The 14,170-nt window shown below is 41.2% G+C and overlaps 1 protein-coding gene across 1 annotated transcript in view; it reads right to left on the reverse strand.

Annotated features, from left to right (window-relative positions):
- Window positions 1–14,170, reverse strand: part of MOCOS (molybdenum cofactor sulfurase) — a 482,379-nt gene that overhangs the window by 368,474 nt on the left and 99,735 nt on the right. The window lies entirely within an intron of this gene.

A 14,170-nucleotide genomic window follows, 5' to 3' on the forward strand; every position in this document is an offset into this window, starting at 1 on the left:
TGTATAAAGTGCAAAGCCTATCCTATGTGTTAACTGTTGGGAAGGTTCCCAGCACTTTTGGGAAAGCAGGCATGCCGTTAATGCAGAGTAGATGCATTGTTTTGAGTTGTTCAGATTACAGGAAGAAATAAAACATTAAAAAGGAAAAAAATGAGATAAAGAGTGGTATATCTCTGTCACTAGTGTCCTGCTGTCTCTTCCAGGGGCCAGTCTGAGAATAATGGGAAAATCTTTTTTTGAGTTCAGGGGCAGAGAAAATGTGAAAAGGAAATATTCTGAGCACCAGGTACGATATCAATGTATGATATCAATGTTGTGTAGCATGGTGTTGCTCTGTGGAAGAAATTCATGCTGTATCTGTAAATTTAATACAAATATATTAACAATGTGTCTATGTTGCTTGTGTTGCTCTTTCTCATTTGAGTATATCACTCATTTGTTGTTTTTTATCTGACATGAATCATGTTTCACCACCGTGCATTTTTTTCAAGGATACCCCCTAAATGAATAAACATTCGATCTCAGTTTAAATTTATATTAGGAGCAAGATCACTTTTTATCAATAGCTGAACTTACCTCTTGTTAGCTGTATGCTGTCATACCGACTGATCTAGGTTTTTAATCTGCCAAGATGGCGACTAAGCGTCCTGAATCTAATTTAAAGATCTATAATTGGATGACGCGGACCAATCAGGAAACATGAGTTCGAGTTAGGCGGATATCAACATTTAAATAAGAGTAGACCACTCTAATTCTGCATTTAAACCATTAAGTAAATAAGTACATAAGTAATGCCACACTGGGAAAAGACCAAGGGTCCATCAAGCCCAGCATCCTGTCCACGACAGCGGCCAATCCAGGCCAAGGGCACCTGGCAAGCTTCCCAAACGTACAAACATTCTATACATGTTATTCCTGGAATTGTGGATTTTTCCCAAGTCCATTTAGTAGCGGTTTATGCACTTGTCCTTTAGGAAACCGTCCAACCCCTTTTTAAACTCTGCTAAGCTAACCGCCTTCACCACTTTCTCCGGCAACGAATTCCAGAGTTTAATTATACGTTGGGTGAAGAAACATTTTCTCCGATTTGTTTTAAGTTTACTACACTGTAGTTTCATCACATGCCCCCTAGTCCTAGTATTTTTGGAAAGCGTGAACAGACGCTTCACATCCACCTGTTCCACTCCACTCATTATTTTATATACCTTTATCATGTCTCCCCTCAGCCGACTCTTCTCCAAGCTGAATAGCCCTAGCCTCCTTAATCTTTCTTCATAGGGAAGTCACCCCATCCCCGCTATCATTTTAGTCGCCCTTCGCTGCACCTTTTCCAATTCTACTATATCTTTCTTGAGATGCGGCGACCAGAATTGAACACAATACTCAAGGTGCGGTCGCACCATGGAGCGATACAACGGCATTATAACATTTTCACACCTGTTTTCCATACCTTTCCTAATAATACCCAACATTCTATTCACTTTCCTAGCCGCAGCAGCACACTGAGCAGAAGGTTTCAGTGTATTATCGACGACGACACCCAGATCCCTTTCTTGGTCCGTAACTCCTAACGTGGAACCTTGCATGACGTAGCTATAATTCGGGTTCTTTTTTCCCACATGCATCACCTTGCACTTACTCACATTAAACGTCATCTGCCATTTAGCCGCCCAGTCTCCCAGTCTCGTAAGGTCCTCTTGTAATTTTTCACAATCCTGTCGCGATTTAACAACTTTGAATAACTTTGTGTCATCAGCAAATTTAATTACCTCGCTAGTTACTCCCATCTCTAAATCATTTATAAATATATTAAAAAGCAGCGGTCCTAGCACAGACCCCTGAGGAACCCCACTAACTACCCTTCTCCATTGTGAATACTGCCCATTTAACCCCACTCTCTATTTCCTATCCTTCAACCAATTTTTAATCCACAATAGGACATTTCCTCCTATCCCATGACCCTCCAATTTCCTCTGTAGCCTTTCATGAGGTACCTTGTCAAACGCCTTTTGAAAATCCAGATACACAATATCAACTGGTTCCCCTTTGTCCACATGTTTGTTTACTCCTTCAAAGAATTGAAGTAAATTGGTCAGGCAAGATTTCCCCACACAAAAGCCGTGCTGACTTGGTCTCAGTAATCCATGTCCTCGGATGTGCTCTGTAATTTCATTTTTAATAATAGCCTCTACCATTTTCCCTGGCACTGACGTCAGACTCACCGGTCTATAATTTAAAAAATCGGCGTTACATTGGCCACCCTCCAATCTTCCGGTACCACGCTCGATTTTAAGGATAAGTTGCATATCACTAGCAGTAGCTCCGCAAGCTCATTTTTCAGTTCTATCAGTACTCTAGGATGAATACCATCCGGTCCAGGAGATTTGCTACTCTTCAGTTTGCTGAACTGCCCCATCACATCCTCCAGGTTTACCGTGAAGTCAGTAAGTTTCTCCGACTCATCCGATTGAAATACCATTTCCGACACCGGTATCCCACCCAAATCTTCCTCGGTGAAGACCGAAGCAAAGAATTCTTTCAGTCTCTCCGCTATGTCTTTGTCTTTCTTGATCGCCCCTTTTACCCCTCGGTCATCCAGCGGCCCAACCGATTCTTAGGGCTTACTGTGTTCAATGTGTAAATCCAAAATTGTTCTTGGTAGTTTAATAATCTATCAGTTTGTCCTCCCTCCCACTCCACCTTCACTGTATCAATTATTCGCCATCTTATGTCTTGCCAGTTATGGGAATGTTGTTGCCAATGGGTCACTAGCGGAGCTTGTTGGTTTTCCTTATTGATCCTGGATTTATGCTCGTTTAACCTCAATTTTATACGTCGTCTGCTTCTCCCTATATATATTAAGTTACATGGGCAAGTTATTGAATAAATAACGTTTCTACTGTCACAGTTGACCTGGCTTCTTGCTTTGATTTTATAAGAACCTGATGGAATAGACCATTCTCAACCTGTAAGTGCTTGAGAACACCATTGACAGTGCCCACATATATCTTGAAATCCTATCATCAAAGGGTTTAATGGTTGATAATATCTTGGAGGGGTCCCTTTTACATGCTATTATCAGGGACTCTTCAAAGCCCGGATGGAGTTGCATAATATGCCAATGGTATCTTACAGACTGAACTATTTGCTTTGTCAAGTATATAAAAGGAAGTACAAATGTCAAATGGTCTCGTTCACTTCGTTTTTGGTTTTGCAACAGTAATGGTCTTTGGGCAAAGCGGGCTCTAAGGTATGCTTGTCGTAATGCTTTTTTTGGGTAACCTCGTTCTTTAAATATTTCTGTCAGGACTTTCGCATCACGTTTAAAATCTTGTAGCATAGTACAAATTCTTCTGCATCGCAAATACTGACTGATTGGCAAATTGAATTTTAATTTATAAGGACGATAACTCGTAAACCTCAATAAACTGTTTCTTTCAATAGGTTTCCAATATAAGATGGTAATCACCTTTCCTCCTTCTTTTTTGATCGTAACATCTAAAAATTCGATTTGGTCAAAATGGTATTTTAATGTGAACCTTAAATTGGGATCCAATTGATTTCAACTTTGCTTCTGAATTTCCCCAGAGAAAAAAGATATCATCCAGAAATCTCTTCCAGAGTTTTATTGGCTGAAAATTGGTGCTTGGATAGAGGAGTGATGACTCAAAACGGGCCACATACAGTGTGGCTACAGATGGAGCTAGGGTGGTGCCCATGGCCACCCCCTTAATTTGTTTAAAAAATCTGTCGTGCCAAAAATAATTTTCTTTAATGACCAAAGAAGCTAGCTCCATTAGAAAAGTAGTTGGTAGTCTTGAGGGTTGTTGACAAAGTTCTAATGTCTCCTGAATCACTTGTAGTGCCCCTGACTGGGGTATCACTGTGTACAGTGACGTGCCATCCAAGGTGGCAAGCCACATATTTTCCATATTGACTGTGGCGGTTTCAAGAACATTTATAAAGTGTGTAGTATCTCTTAAGTAAGAAACTATTTTCAGAACTTCCGGTTGTGAAATTTTGTCCAGAAAAATTGATAGTGGTTCTAGGACTGTGTCTCTGGTAGATACTATTGGTCGACCCGGTGGTGTCTTAATGTCTTTGTGTACCTTAGGCACAAAGTACAATTTTGGGACTTTTGGATAAGATTCCATCAAAAACGTTGCTTCCTTGAATGTTAATGTCTCTCTTTTCTGAGCTAATTCAACTATGTCTTTAATGTCCCGTTGAATGTCTTGTACTGGGTTATAGTCTAATTTCATGTAAATGGTCTGATCCTTTAGTTGGCGATCTGCATCTTGTCTGTATGTTACCACAGATTGTATAACTGTGGCCTCACCTTTATCTGCTCTTATGACTATAAGATCTTTTGACTGTTGAAGAGTGGAGAGCCCATTTCTTTGGGAGGCCGTTAAATTGGATTTTAATACTAGTCTGTTGGTTTCCTGTTCAAACTTGTTCAAATCTTTTAATATTAAGTCTTTAAATGTTAAAACTATCGGATTTGTTGCTCCGGGAGCGTTCCAGCAGGAAGGGGGCTTGCAGGTGGATATATCCACTATCGAAGATATATCGTAAAAATATATTTTCAATTGTAATTTTCTGAAAAACCTGTGTAATGCTATCCTCATATTGAACAGATTGTATATGGTAGTTGGTACATATCCAAGACCTAGTTGCAAAAGTTGGACTCCTGCCACTTAAATCGATTTGATTAACGGCCCCTCTGTGCTTTTGTAGGAAAGACTAAGGCCCATTTTAGATAGGCTGCAGAGAGGGGAATTGAGATGTCCAGGTCGGGATGTGCTTAGTTCTCCTTGTATTTTATAAAAGGCTCTGTTGTACTCTGCAGGGGTGCACATATATTTGGTAGCATGTTCAGTGGAAGCAGCAATTTTAGAAATGGAATACTGAATACAAGAAAATTCCATCTCACACCTTCGCACAGCTACAAGAGGAATATCACAGGCCCCCAAGACAGACCCAATAACTGGTAAAAGGGATGGTGGTGAGATCCCCTTGAAGCACAAAAGCCATACCTTCCTGGAAATAACATACTTCTTAACACCTCAATGACCACTCTGTGCCCCTTTGAGCCCCCCCCCCCCCAAGTCTTACTATAGTTTGAGACTTTATTTTAGAAGAAACTTTGAATTTCTTGGATAAAAATCTGGATTTTTTTTGGAAATCTTGAAAACTGTGTAGGAACAGAAGTTTATTGCGATTTGACAAGAGGTGCTATGCTTTGCCACTTCCTTTTTATTGCAGTTTCCATGTAAATGTGTGGTCATGTTAGATAAGTCTTCTCTTCTTTATAATTGCATGGTTTTTGGATATTTATAGATTACAGGCCTGATGCTGTAGTAGATTACTGTTTTAGGGTGAAGGGCTATGGATTTGTCAATGGTAATTCTATAATCTAGATGATCTCTTCTAAGGTTAGTTTTCTTCATTTATTTTTCATTTGCCTGCTCCTAAAGTTTTTCTTTCTTGGACTTCTTAAGATTGGGGACTATGATGGTAGAGTATATTTCATTTCTCTTTTGCTTTGAATGTCTGAACATGGAATAATGTTTACAGTTACCTTGGCAATTGTTATATATTTCTATATAAAGTTTTTCACTTGATGATATAGATTCAAATTTGGCAAAATATGAAATAATTCCCTATCTAGCCATTCCACCCCCTAATAATTTTATAAACATGCCATACTCCTTCTAGGTCAGCTTTTTTCAACCTGAAGAGCCCTAGCCTCTCTGTATAAGGGAGGGGAGAATTGGAAGGAGGAAAGGAAGGCTGTACTAGGAGGGAGAGCTGAGGTAGGCAGTAGCATGGTGAATCTGAGGGAGTCTCCCAACTATGATTAAGATTAAAACATACTAGTGGTTTACCAACAGCTGATATGTTGGCTCGCTATTTTAAGGATAAGGTGGTTAAAATTCAGTAGCAACTAACTTTCACTTCAGTTAATCATATAATTTATGGCGAATCCGACAATATCTATATAGATTGTAAGTGGAATAATTTTCAATTCATAGAATTAGAGCAGTTAAAGCAGTTGTTAAATAGGTTTGCTAAATCAAATTGTTGTCTCAACCCGTGTCCAGCTTATCTTCTGAAGACTGAAAGTAATACTTTTTTTGTTAGCATTGAAATCTTAGATTAATGACTGTTTAATGAGTGGAAATTTTCCATCATCATGGCATGAGATTGTTCTTATGCCAATAGTAAAAAAACCCTGATGAGATTTACAAGAAGTTAGCAAAAATCATCCTTTTGCTTCAATTCTGAAAATAATGGAAGGATATGTGTTAAAAAATGTTAGACGATTACCTGATTGAAAGGAATATTTTACATCCTGCTCAATCAGGTTTCCATAAACATTATTGTACTGAAACTGTGATTACTTTTATCGTTGCACATGGTAAAAAATGGCTTTTTTGACTTGTATGCTGCATTCGACTTGGTTGACCACACGATTCTGATCTCCAGTTTGAGCGACATAGGAGTAGGTGAAAAAGTTCTGAGTTGGTTTAGAGGGGTTTTAACTAGCCATCACTATAAAATGCGATAAGAGGGTAATTTTTCTACGGGACGGACTCCAGGCTGTGGGGTCCCTCAGGGGTCCCCACTTCTGCCATCTCTATTCAACGTGTTGCTCTGCCCTTTGGGATCAGTATTAGATAAGTTGAAGATTCCATTATTTATTTATGCTGATGATATAACTTTGGTATTACCAGTGAAAGGGGACTGGAACACCACTTTGAAAGAACTAGGGCTATATATTCAAGATATAGAAGATTGGATCTCCAATAGACTTACATTGAATTCAGTTAAAACCAAATATCTTTGGTTGGGTATGCTTGATTCTGCGAAGTTCCCTTTACAGTTTTCTCCTGGTGCAAATATGTTTTCATTTGATTTTTGTTCCAGAATACTGGGAGTAGAGAGTTTATTAACATTTTCTCAACATGTTAAATCTTTAACTAAAAAATCTTTTTATATATTAAGGAAACTAAGAACAATTCGAAATTATTTTGATCGCGATAAATTCAGGCTGTTAGTTCTTGCCTTAACCTTGTCAAGTTTAGATTACAGTAATGTTATATTCTGTGGTTGCTCTAAAATGTCGTTAAGTCAATTGCAGCTTATCCAAAATACAGCAGCACATCTGATTTTGCGACTGGCAAATTTATGCCAGCTACCTCTTTGTTAATAGAGCTGCACTGGCTTCCAGTAGAGGCGAGGATTAAGTTTAAGTTAATTACAAAAGTGTTCAAAATTGGTTATGGTGATGCTTCACAATATCTATCTGATCTTTGGCCCTTGTTTGAACTTTTTGCGGGAGTATGCTATATCAATGGTAAAGGCAAGGAGTCTGAAAGGGTGAGAGCTACTACACTAAAAACGTTTTTCCTAATGGCATCAAGACCAATAATGCGGAAAAAAGGAATATTTAAATAATTCTTTTGTGTAGACCTGAGTGATCGGGAGGGAGCATAAGGAGTCAGTAGCCGAGAGAGGCATAGTGGCTCTCCTAAATGGTGAATTTTATGAACTAGTGTGAGGGTTTTATACTTTATTCTGTAAGTTACTGGCAACCATTGTTCTTGGCAAAGCAAAAGAGTTACATGATCGTATTTACTTGAGTTAGTAACAGGTTCGATAGCCATGTTTTTTAGACTATTTGAAGGCGTTGAATGTCAGATGTACAGGCACCATTTAAGAGGGCATTACAGTAATCAGGGTTGCTGATAACAAGAGAAGCCAGTACTCGAAGTGCTCCCTAGGTAAATAGATGTCTCACTGAGAAGATCACCCTCAGTTTGTAAAAGCAAGAACATATGATATTAGATATTTGTGGCCTGAAATTTAAAGGTTGATCTAAGATGACACCCAAAAATTTAGTGGTTGTTCTAAGGAGATTGTGGATCCTGCAATAGTAAAGGGGATTGCAGGTTTGGGGTTACCTTTCCAGGAATATATAATACCTTGCGTCTTAACGGGGTTGAGTTTTAATCTGTGTGAAATCAGCCAGTCAGTGATCAGATCAAGCTTATTGTTTAGTGAAATAATGTGTTGGTTGAATTATAATCAAGATCAGTAAGAATCTGTATATCATCTGCATATATGAAAGGGATGAGGTTTAACAATTGAATAACAGTACGTAGAGGAGACATGAAAATATTGAACAGTGTAAGTGTGAGTATGGCACCTTGTGGTACATCATATGGAAGGGTACAGGTCTGACACTGAGATTCTTGCCACGATTTAGAAGTTAAGAAAGGAACTAGTTGTATACAGTATCAGAGGTGCCTATTTCTAGTGTTTGAAGTAATAGATCATGGTTGATTAATGTCAAATGCAGCTGTTCAGTCCAAAGATAAGAGAATCACTTTTCTTCTCCAGATCAAGATGGTAGTGTATAAAGGTAGTAAACCCAAAAGAGCATGCTTAGGTGCAATCCTCCCGCTATGTAAATAAGCTTCCCGAACCACCTCAGGCTCTAGCAATTCAGGCTATGCAAATAAGCTTCCTGAGTCAGTCACCTCTGGCTCTACATTTTGGGGGGGGGGGGGATGGATTTGTTATCGACATGAGCTTCTATTAAGACACATTATTTTAACATTAATGTAAAACTCCTAGTGGTGGAGTAGTACATTACACTGAAAGAAATTTTTAAGATATGTCATGGTTCAGGTGGATCCTCCAAACAAGGAATTACACAAAAAAGTATGTTTCTTATCAACATTTAAGATGCTTCTTATATTTTGATGGTTGGTAAATATTTTAAAACTTAGTATTTAAAGATATTTAAATGCTCAAGTATGCTCAAGTATATTCAAGAATATCACAATTTTCAGACTTTCCAGTTAAAGTAAATCTTAACAAGTGGAGGGGCATTTTCGATAGGGACGTCTACATTTCGATTTGGACGTCCTTGCAAAATGTCCCGATCCAGGGGCAGGAAACCCGTGTTTTCCAAACAAGATGGACGTCCATCTTTCGTTTTCGAAGATACCGTCAGGGACGTCCAAATCCTTAAATTTGGTCATCCTTAGACATGGAAGTCCCTAGACATGGTCGTTTCTGATTTTCAGCAATTTTCGAAACCAAGGACGTCCATCTCAGAAACGACCAAATGCAAGCCATTTGGTCATGGGAGGCACCAGCATTTCTAGTGCACTGGTTCCCCTGACATGCGAGGACACCAACCGGGCACCCTAGGGGGCACTGCACTGGACTTCATAAATTGCTCCCAGGTAAATAGCTCTCTTACCTTGTGTGCTGAGCCCCCCCAAAACCCACAACTGTTCACCACTACCATAGCCCTTATGGGTGAAGGGGGGCACCTAGATGTGGGTACAGTGGGTTTCTGGTGGGTTTTGGAGGGCTTGCTGTTTCCTCCACAAACGTAACAGGTGGGGGGGGGGGGGGGAGATGGTGCTGGGCCCGCCTATCTATAGTGCACTCACCCACTAAAACTGCTCCAGGGACCTGCATACTGCTGTCATGGACCTGAGTATGACATCTGAGGCTGGCATAGAAGCTGGCACAACATATTTTTAAAGATGTTTTTTTGAAGGTTGGAGGGAGTTAGTGACCACTGGGGGAATAACGGGAGGTCATCTCCGATTCTCTCCGGTGGTCATCTGGTCATTTCGGGCACCTTTTTGTGCCTTAGTCGTAAGAAAAACAGATCTGGGTGAAAACATCCAAGTGTTCATCAGGGACATCCTTCTTTTTTCGATTATGGGTCAAGGATGTCCAAGTGTTAGGCACGCCCAAGTCCCGCCTTCGCTACACCTCTGATATGCCCCCTTGAACTTTGGCTGTCCCTGCGATGGAGTGCAGTTGGGGATGTCCAAAATTGGCTTTATTATACCGATTTGGACGACCCTTGGAGAAGGACGTCAATCTTCCGATTTATGTCGAAAGATGGGCGTCCTTTTCTTTCGAAAATGAGCCCAATAGTTGTTATTAATTAAATTCTGACATTTAAATAACTCAAATGTCAATACACTGTTGTATAGTACTCTTTTCTTTGTAGCACAAACCCATAACTTGATGTAAGGCAACCTTGATATAATAATTCCACAACAAATTACCTTTAACAACCTAAATATCACATAAGCGTAAGTCTATTCTCTCAAAGTTCTCTCAGTTTAACTGTGAGTCTTAAGAATTTGATTCTTAACTAACTCGTTTGCTTTTCTCTTATAGGTAAGCTTGGAATTTTCCAACCACTCACCAGGATCTAAGTCAGTAAATATTTTATTACTAATATGCTTAATTTCTATGCAAATACTGTCTAGAAATGGTAGTACTTATCTTTGCTAGCTCAATGCTGTCTTGCATTGAGTAGTGTGTCAATGGTCAGCCTCCCTCCCATCTCTTCTGGAACTGGTAATAAAGTAACTCAAACTCAAGGAAGGAATGTTTATTTCTTTGCCAGTGCTTTCTTTGGCAGTAAAGCCGTGTATACCTAGCTAACTTCAAAACAAAAGCATAGGCTCCTGGTATAAGAGCCTTTGGGAAGTTAATCCTTCCCAGCTGCAAGCCCCAACTTTCATTGGCTACTCCAGCACCTCTTTTCTCCCCTTCATCCTGGTTCCAGCATCTGTCCTTCTCCCTCCAAGGATAACTGAGGGGGATTTATGACTACCCCTCCCACAATTTCTCCTCATCCTCTCACAAATGTTAAATCGCACTACTTTTATTTAATGTCACAGAGCTGACCCTATAGTGAAGATGAGAACTGATTTAATTTATTCTCAGATCTGTTAAATTTTATGGGACTGGTCTCCTGATTCTCCTACCCAGTGGTGTGCTGGTGCCGGCTTTTTAAAAGATCTTGCGAGCCGGTTGTTCAGCACGGCGAGCCGCCTCCGGTAAACGAGGTAAGCATGGCAGGAGGGTGCCACAAGCCATGCTTACCCCATTTACCTCACCTCCCACCACTGCCCTCGTTTGCCTGCGCCGCCCTGGGGGGGGGGGTTAAATCATTTTTATTACTTCCGTCGAAGCGGCCACGTCATTGAAGGCCCTGCCCGTCTCTAGCCTTCCCTTCGAATTCATTCCCTCAGAGTCCTGCCTTTTGACATAATTTCCTATTTACGCGAGGGCAGGACTCTGAGGGAACGAACTCGAAGGGAAGGCTAGAGACAGGCAGGGCTTTCAATAACGTGGCTGCTTTGACGGAGGTAATCAGGGGAGAGAGGAGAATTGCTGGGTATGGGTGGCTGGAGGGGGGGCAGGGGAGAGAAGAGAATCACTGGGTATGGATGGATAGAGAGGGAGCAGGGGAGAGAAGAGAATCGCTGGGTATGGATGGATTGAGGGAGGCAGGGGAGAGAAGAGAATCGCTGGGTATGGATGGATAGAGGGGGGCAGGGGAGAGAAGAGAATCGCTAGGTATGGGTGGATAGAGGGGAGGCAGGGGAGAGGAGAATCGCTGGGTATGGATGGATGGAGGGCAGGAGAGAGGAGAGTTGCTGGACATGGGTGGGTGGATGGAGGGGAGGGCAGGGGAAAGGAGGGTTGCTGGACATGGGTGGATGGAGGGGAGAGGGGAGTTGCTGGACATGGGTGGATGGAGGGGAGAGGAGAGTTGCTGGACATGGGTGGATGGAGGGGAGGGCAGGGGGAGAGGAGGGTTGCTGGACATGGATGGAGGAGAGGGCAGGGGACAGGAGGGTTGCTGGACATGGATGGAGGAGAGAGAAGGGAGAGAGAAGAAATGCTGGACATGGATGGAGGGGAGGGAAGAGTGAGGAAGGAGATGAGGGAAAAGGAAGAGAGGAGAAAAACTGCACATGGATGAAGAAAATAGGCAGAAGCTGTATCCACTGGACAGTCAAGTCTGCGGAGGACCCAGCTTTTACTTACGGATGTAGGGCAAGAAATGAAGAAGAAAGGCGGAAAGTAAAGAAATAAATGGAAAGGAAGCCCTGGAAACGGAGTTAAGAGGACAGATAGTAGCAGAATTGGATACTGGGCCAGCATGATCAGAAAAACGAAGTCACCAGACAACAAAGGTAGAAAAAAATCATTTTATTTTCATTATAGTGTTTGGAATATGTCCACTTTGAGAATCAGGTGCTCAACATTAAAAGTTTATATTTATTTATTTACTTATTTATGGCATTTTATCCCACATTAAACATGAATTAGATTGGAACCTGGGATTATTTTTTTTTCCTAGAGTAATGCATTGCCCCCCCAGGCTCTCTCTCCGGCTATAGCCAGCTCTGCAATTTGGGGGGGGGGGGGGGGGCGCAGAGGTGGACCGGGGGGGAGAGCCTGTTGTTAAACATTTACCAGCACACCATTGCTCCTACCTCAAAAACAGTTCTGGAGCAGAAGCCCAAACATCAGCACCAGAGATGAAGTTCCAGTTCCCTGGAGCTTTCCAAACTTAAACAGCCAATATGATTTTAATGTAAGCTTTACACTTCAAATCCCAGCTTTCTGAGAGGTGAAACAGAAATGACTTCTCTCTCACAAACTTAGTCAGAGCTGCTCTTGAATTTAATCAGGTACAGTTAATAGAGGAAAACTGAAAATGCAGTAAAGCAGTTTTTCCCCACACCAGACACACTCTGAGCCTCCTCCTATTCACAGACTCGGTCAGTATTTTATATAAGCTGAATAAGCCTAAAATATGAGTTTTCAGATGTTCTTTTCAAACAAATCAAGTCCTCTTATCTATCAACATAAACTTGAAAGGCTTTCTTTTGCTTCAAGCTTTTACAAATCCTCCTTGCCTCTGATACCTCAGAATCAGTTTCAGCCTTCTCTAAGGTCCCTTCAGGGTTTAAATAAACTTCCTTTACAGTTTCTTGGAGAATCTAATATCCAGTTTTAACTTTAGAAATAATTCAAACAGGTTCTTCCAGCTTCTGAGCTCAAAACCTTGTCAACACTGATCTCCCTTCCTCTCTCAAACAAGTCTTCAGCAAAGAAAAAAAAAAAGGAAAAAATAGCTTACACTCTCTCTCTCTCACACACACACACACACACACACACACACAGATCCTGCTCCACAAATCTCACAGACATTTTTCAGCTCTTGTCCAAACTCAAAGCATCAGGAACTTCCATGTTACTCATAACTCATAGCCCTAATACCTCCCTCCTTGTACTGTACTTGCCTCTTGCTCTCTCGCTGCCAGCTAGCAGAGCTTTCCTCCAGGCTTCCAGCCACTGTGCCTTGTTTGGCTACTAACCCCAGTCACACAGCTCCCCACAAGCTTAACATTCCAGCTCAGCATGCTCTGTACTGCTGCTGCCTAATGCCACTTGTGCTCCCAAACCTGCCTGGCACTGTCTCTTTGGTTCCTCAGGTCACTTTCAGCTAATGTAGCTCTTCCACAGAAAGGTGGTATATTTATTTCTATATTTATGCATTCTTGTATCCCACTATTATCCAAAAACAAGTTTCGGTTCAAAGTGGCTTATAATTTACATTTAGATGACCTTATTAATGTTTTACAGTTAGAAAGAAGGAGTGGAACATCGATAGCTTATGTAATTAACTATAGAATTTTCTTTTGAAAAGGTAGGTTTTCAGTTCTTTTCTGAACTGAAGATAGTTAGTAATGCTTCTTGTGGCCTTGGGTATTGAGTTCCACCATTTGGAACCCAGATAACTGAATCCGGCCGTGTAGATGGTTTTATAAGTTGTGTTTCTGCAGTTGGGTAGGTGAAGAAATAGATAACCTCGGGTTTCTGGGCTTGCATTTCTTAGGGATAGTTCAGTCAGATCTAGCATATATTCAGGAGACAATCCAAATAGTATCTTGAAAATGAGGGTGCTAGCTTTGAAGAGTAGTCTTGCCTTGATTGGCAGCCAGTGTAGCATTTCAAGCAGTAGAGTATATCAAATCCCACCCCCTTTCTCCTTTCCCAGCACTCTTCAACCTGCTCTCAGGACTTCTCTGCAGGAGCACATTCCCTGCATACTTACATCTGAGTCCTCTCTCTCCCCCTCTCAGGCATGTTTTTTTTCCCTCTGATCTGGACCTTCTCTCTACTGCCTTACTCACATATGTGCACTATTTGTGCATGCGTGACTTACTCAGCTCCACTCGTGCGCCTCTCTGTCTCTGTGAAGCACCTCCCAATGCCACAGCTGTTCAATGCCTGGTTAGCTGGCTAAAGACCCAAA

The sequence above is a fragment of the Microcaecilia unicolor genome, chromosome 1 (genome assembly GCF_901765095.1).
Source record: "Microcaecilia unicolor chromosome 1, aMicUni1.1, whole genome shotgun sequence".
Lineage (NCBI taxonomy): Eukaryota > Metazoa > Chordata > Amphibia > Gymnophiona > Siphonopidae > Microcaecilia > Microcaecilia unicolor.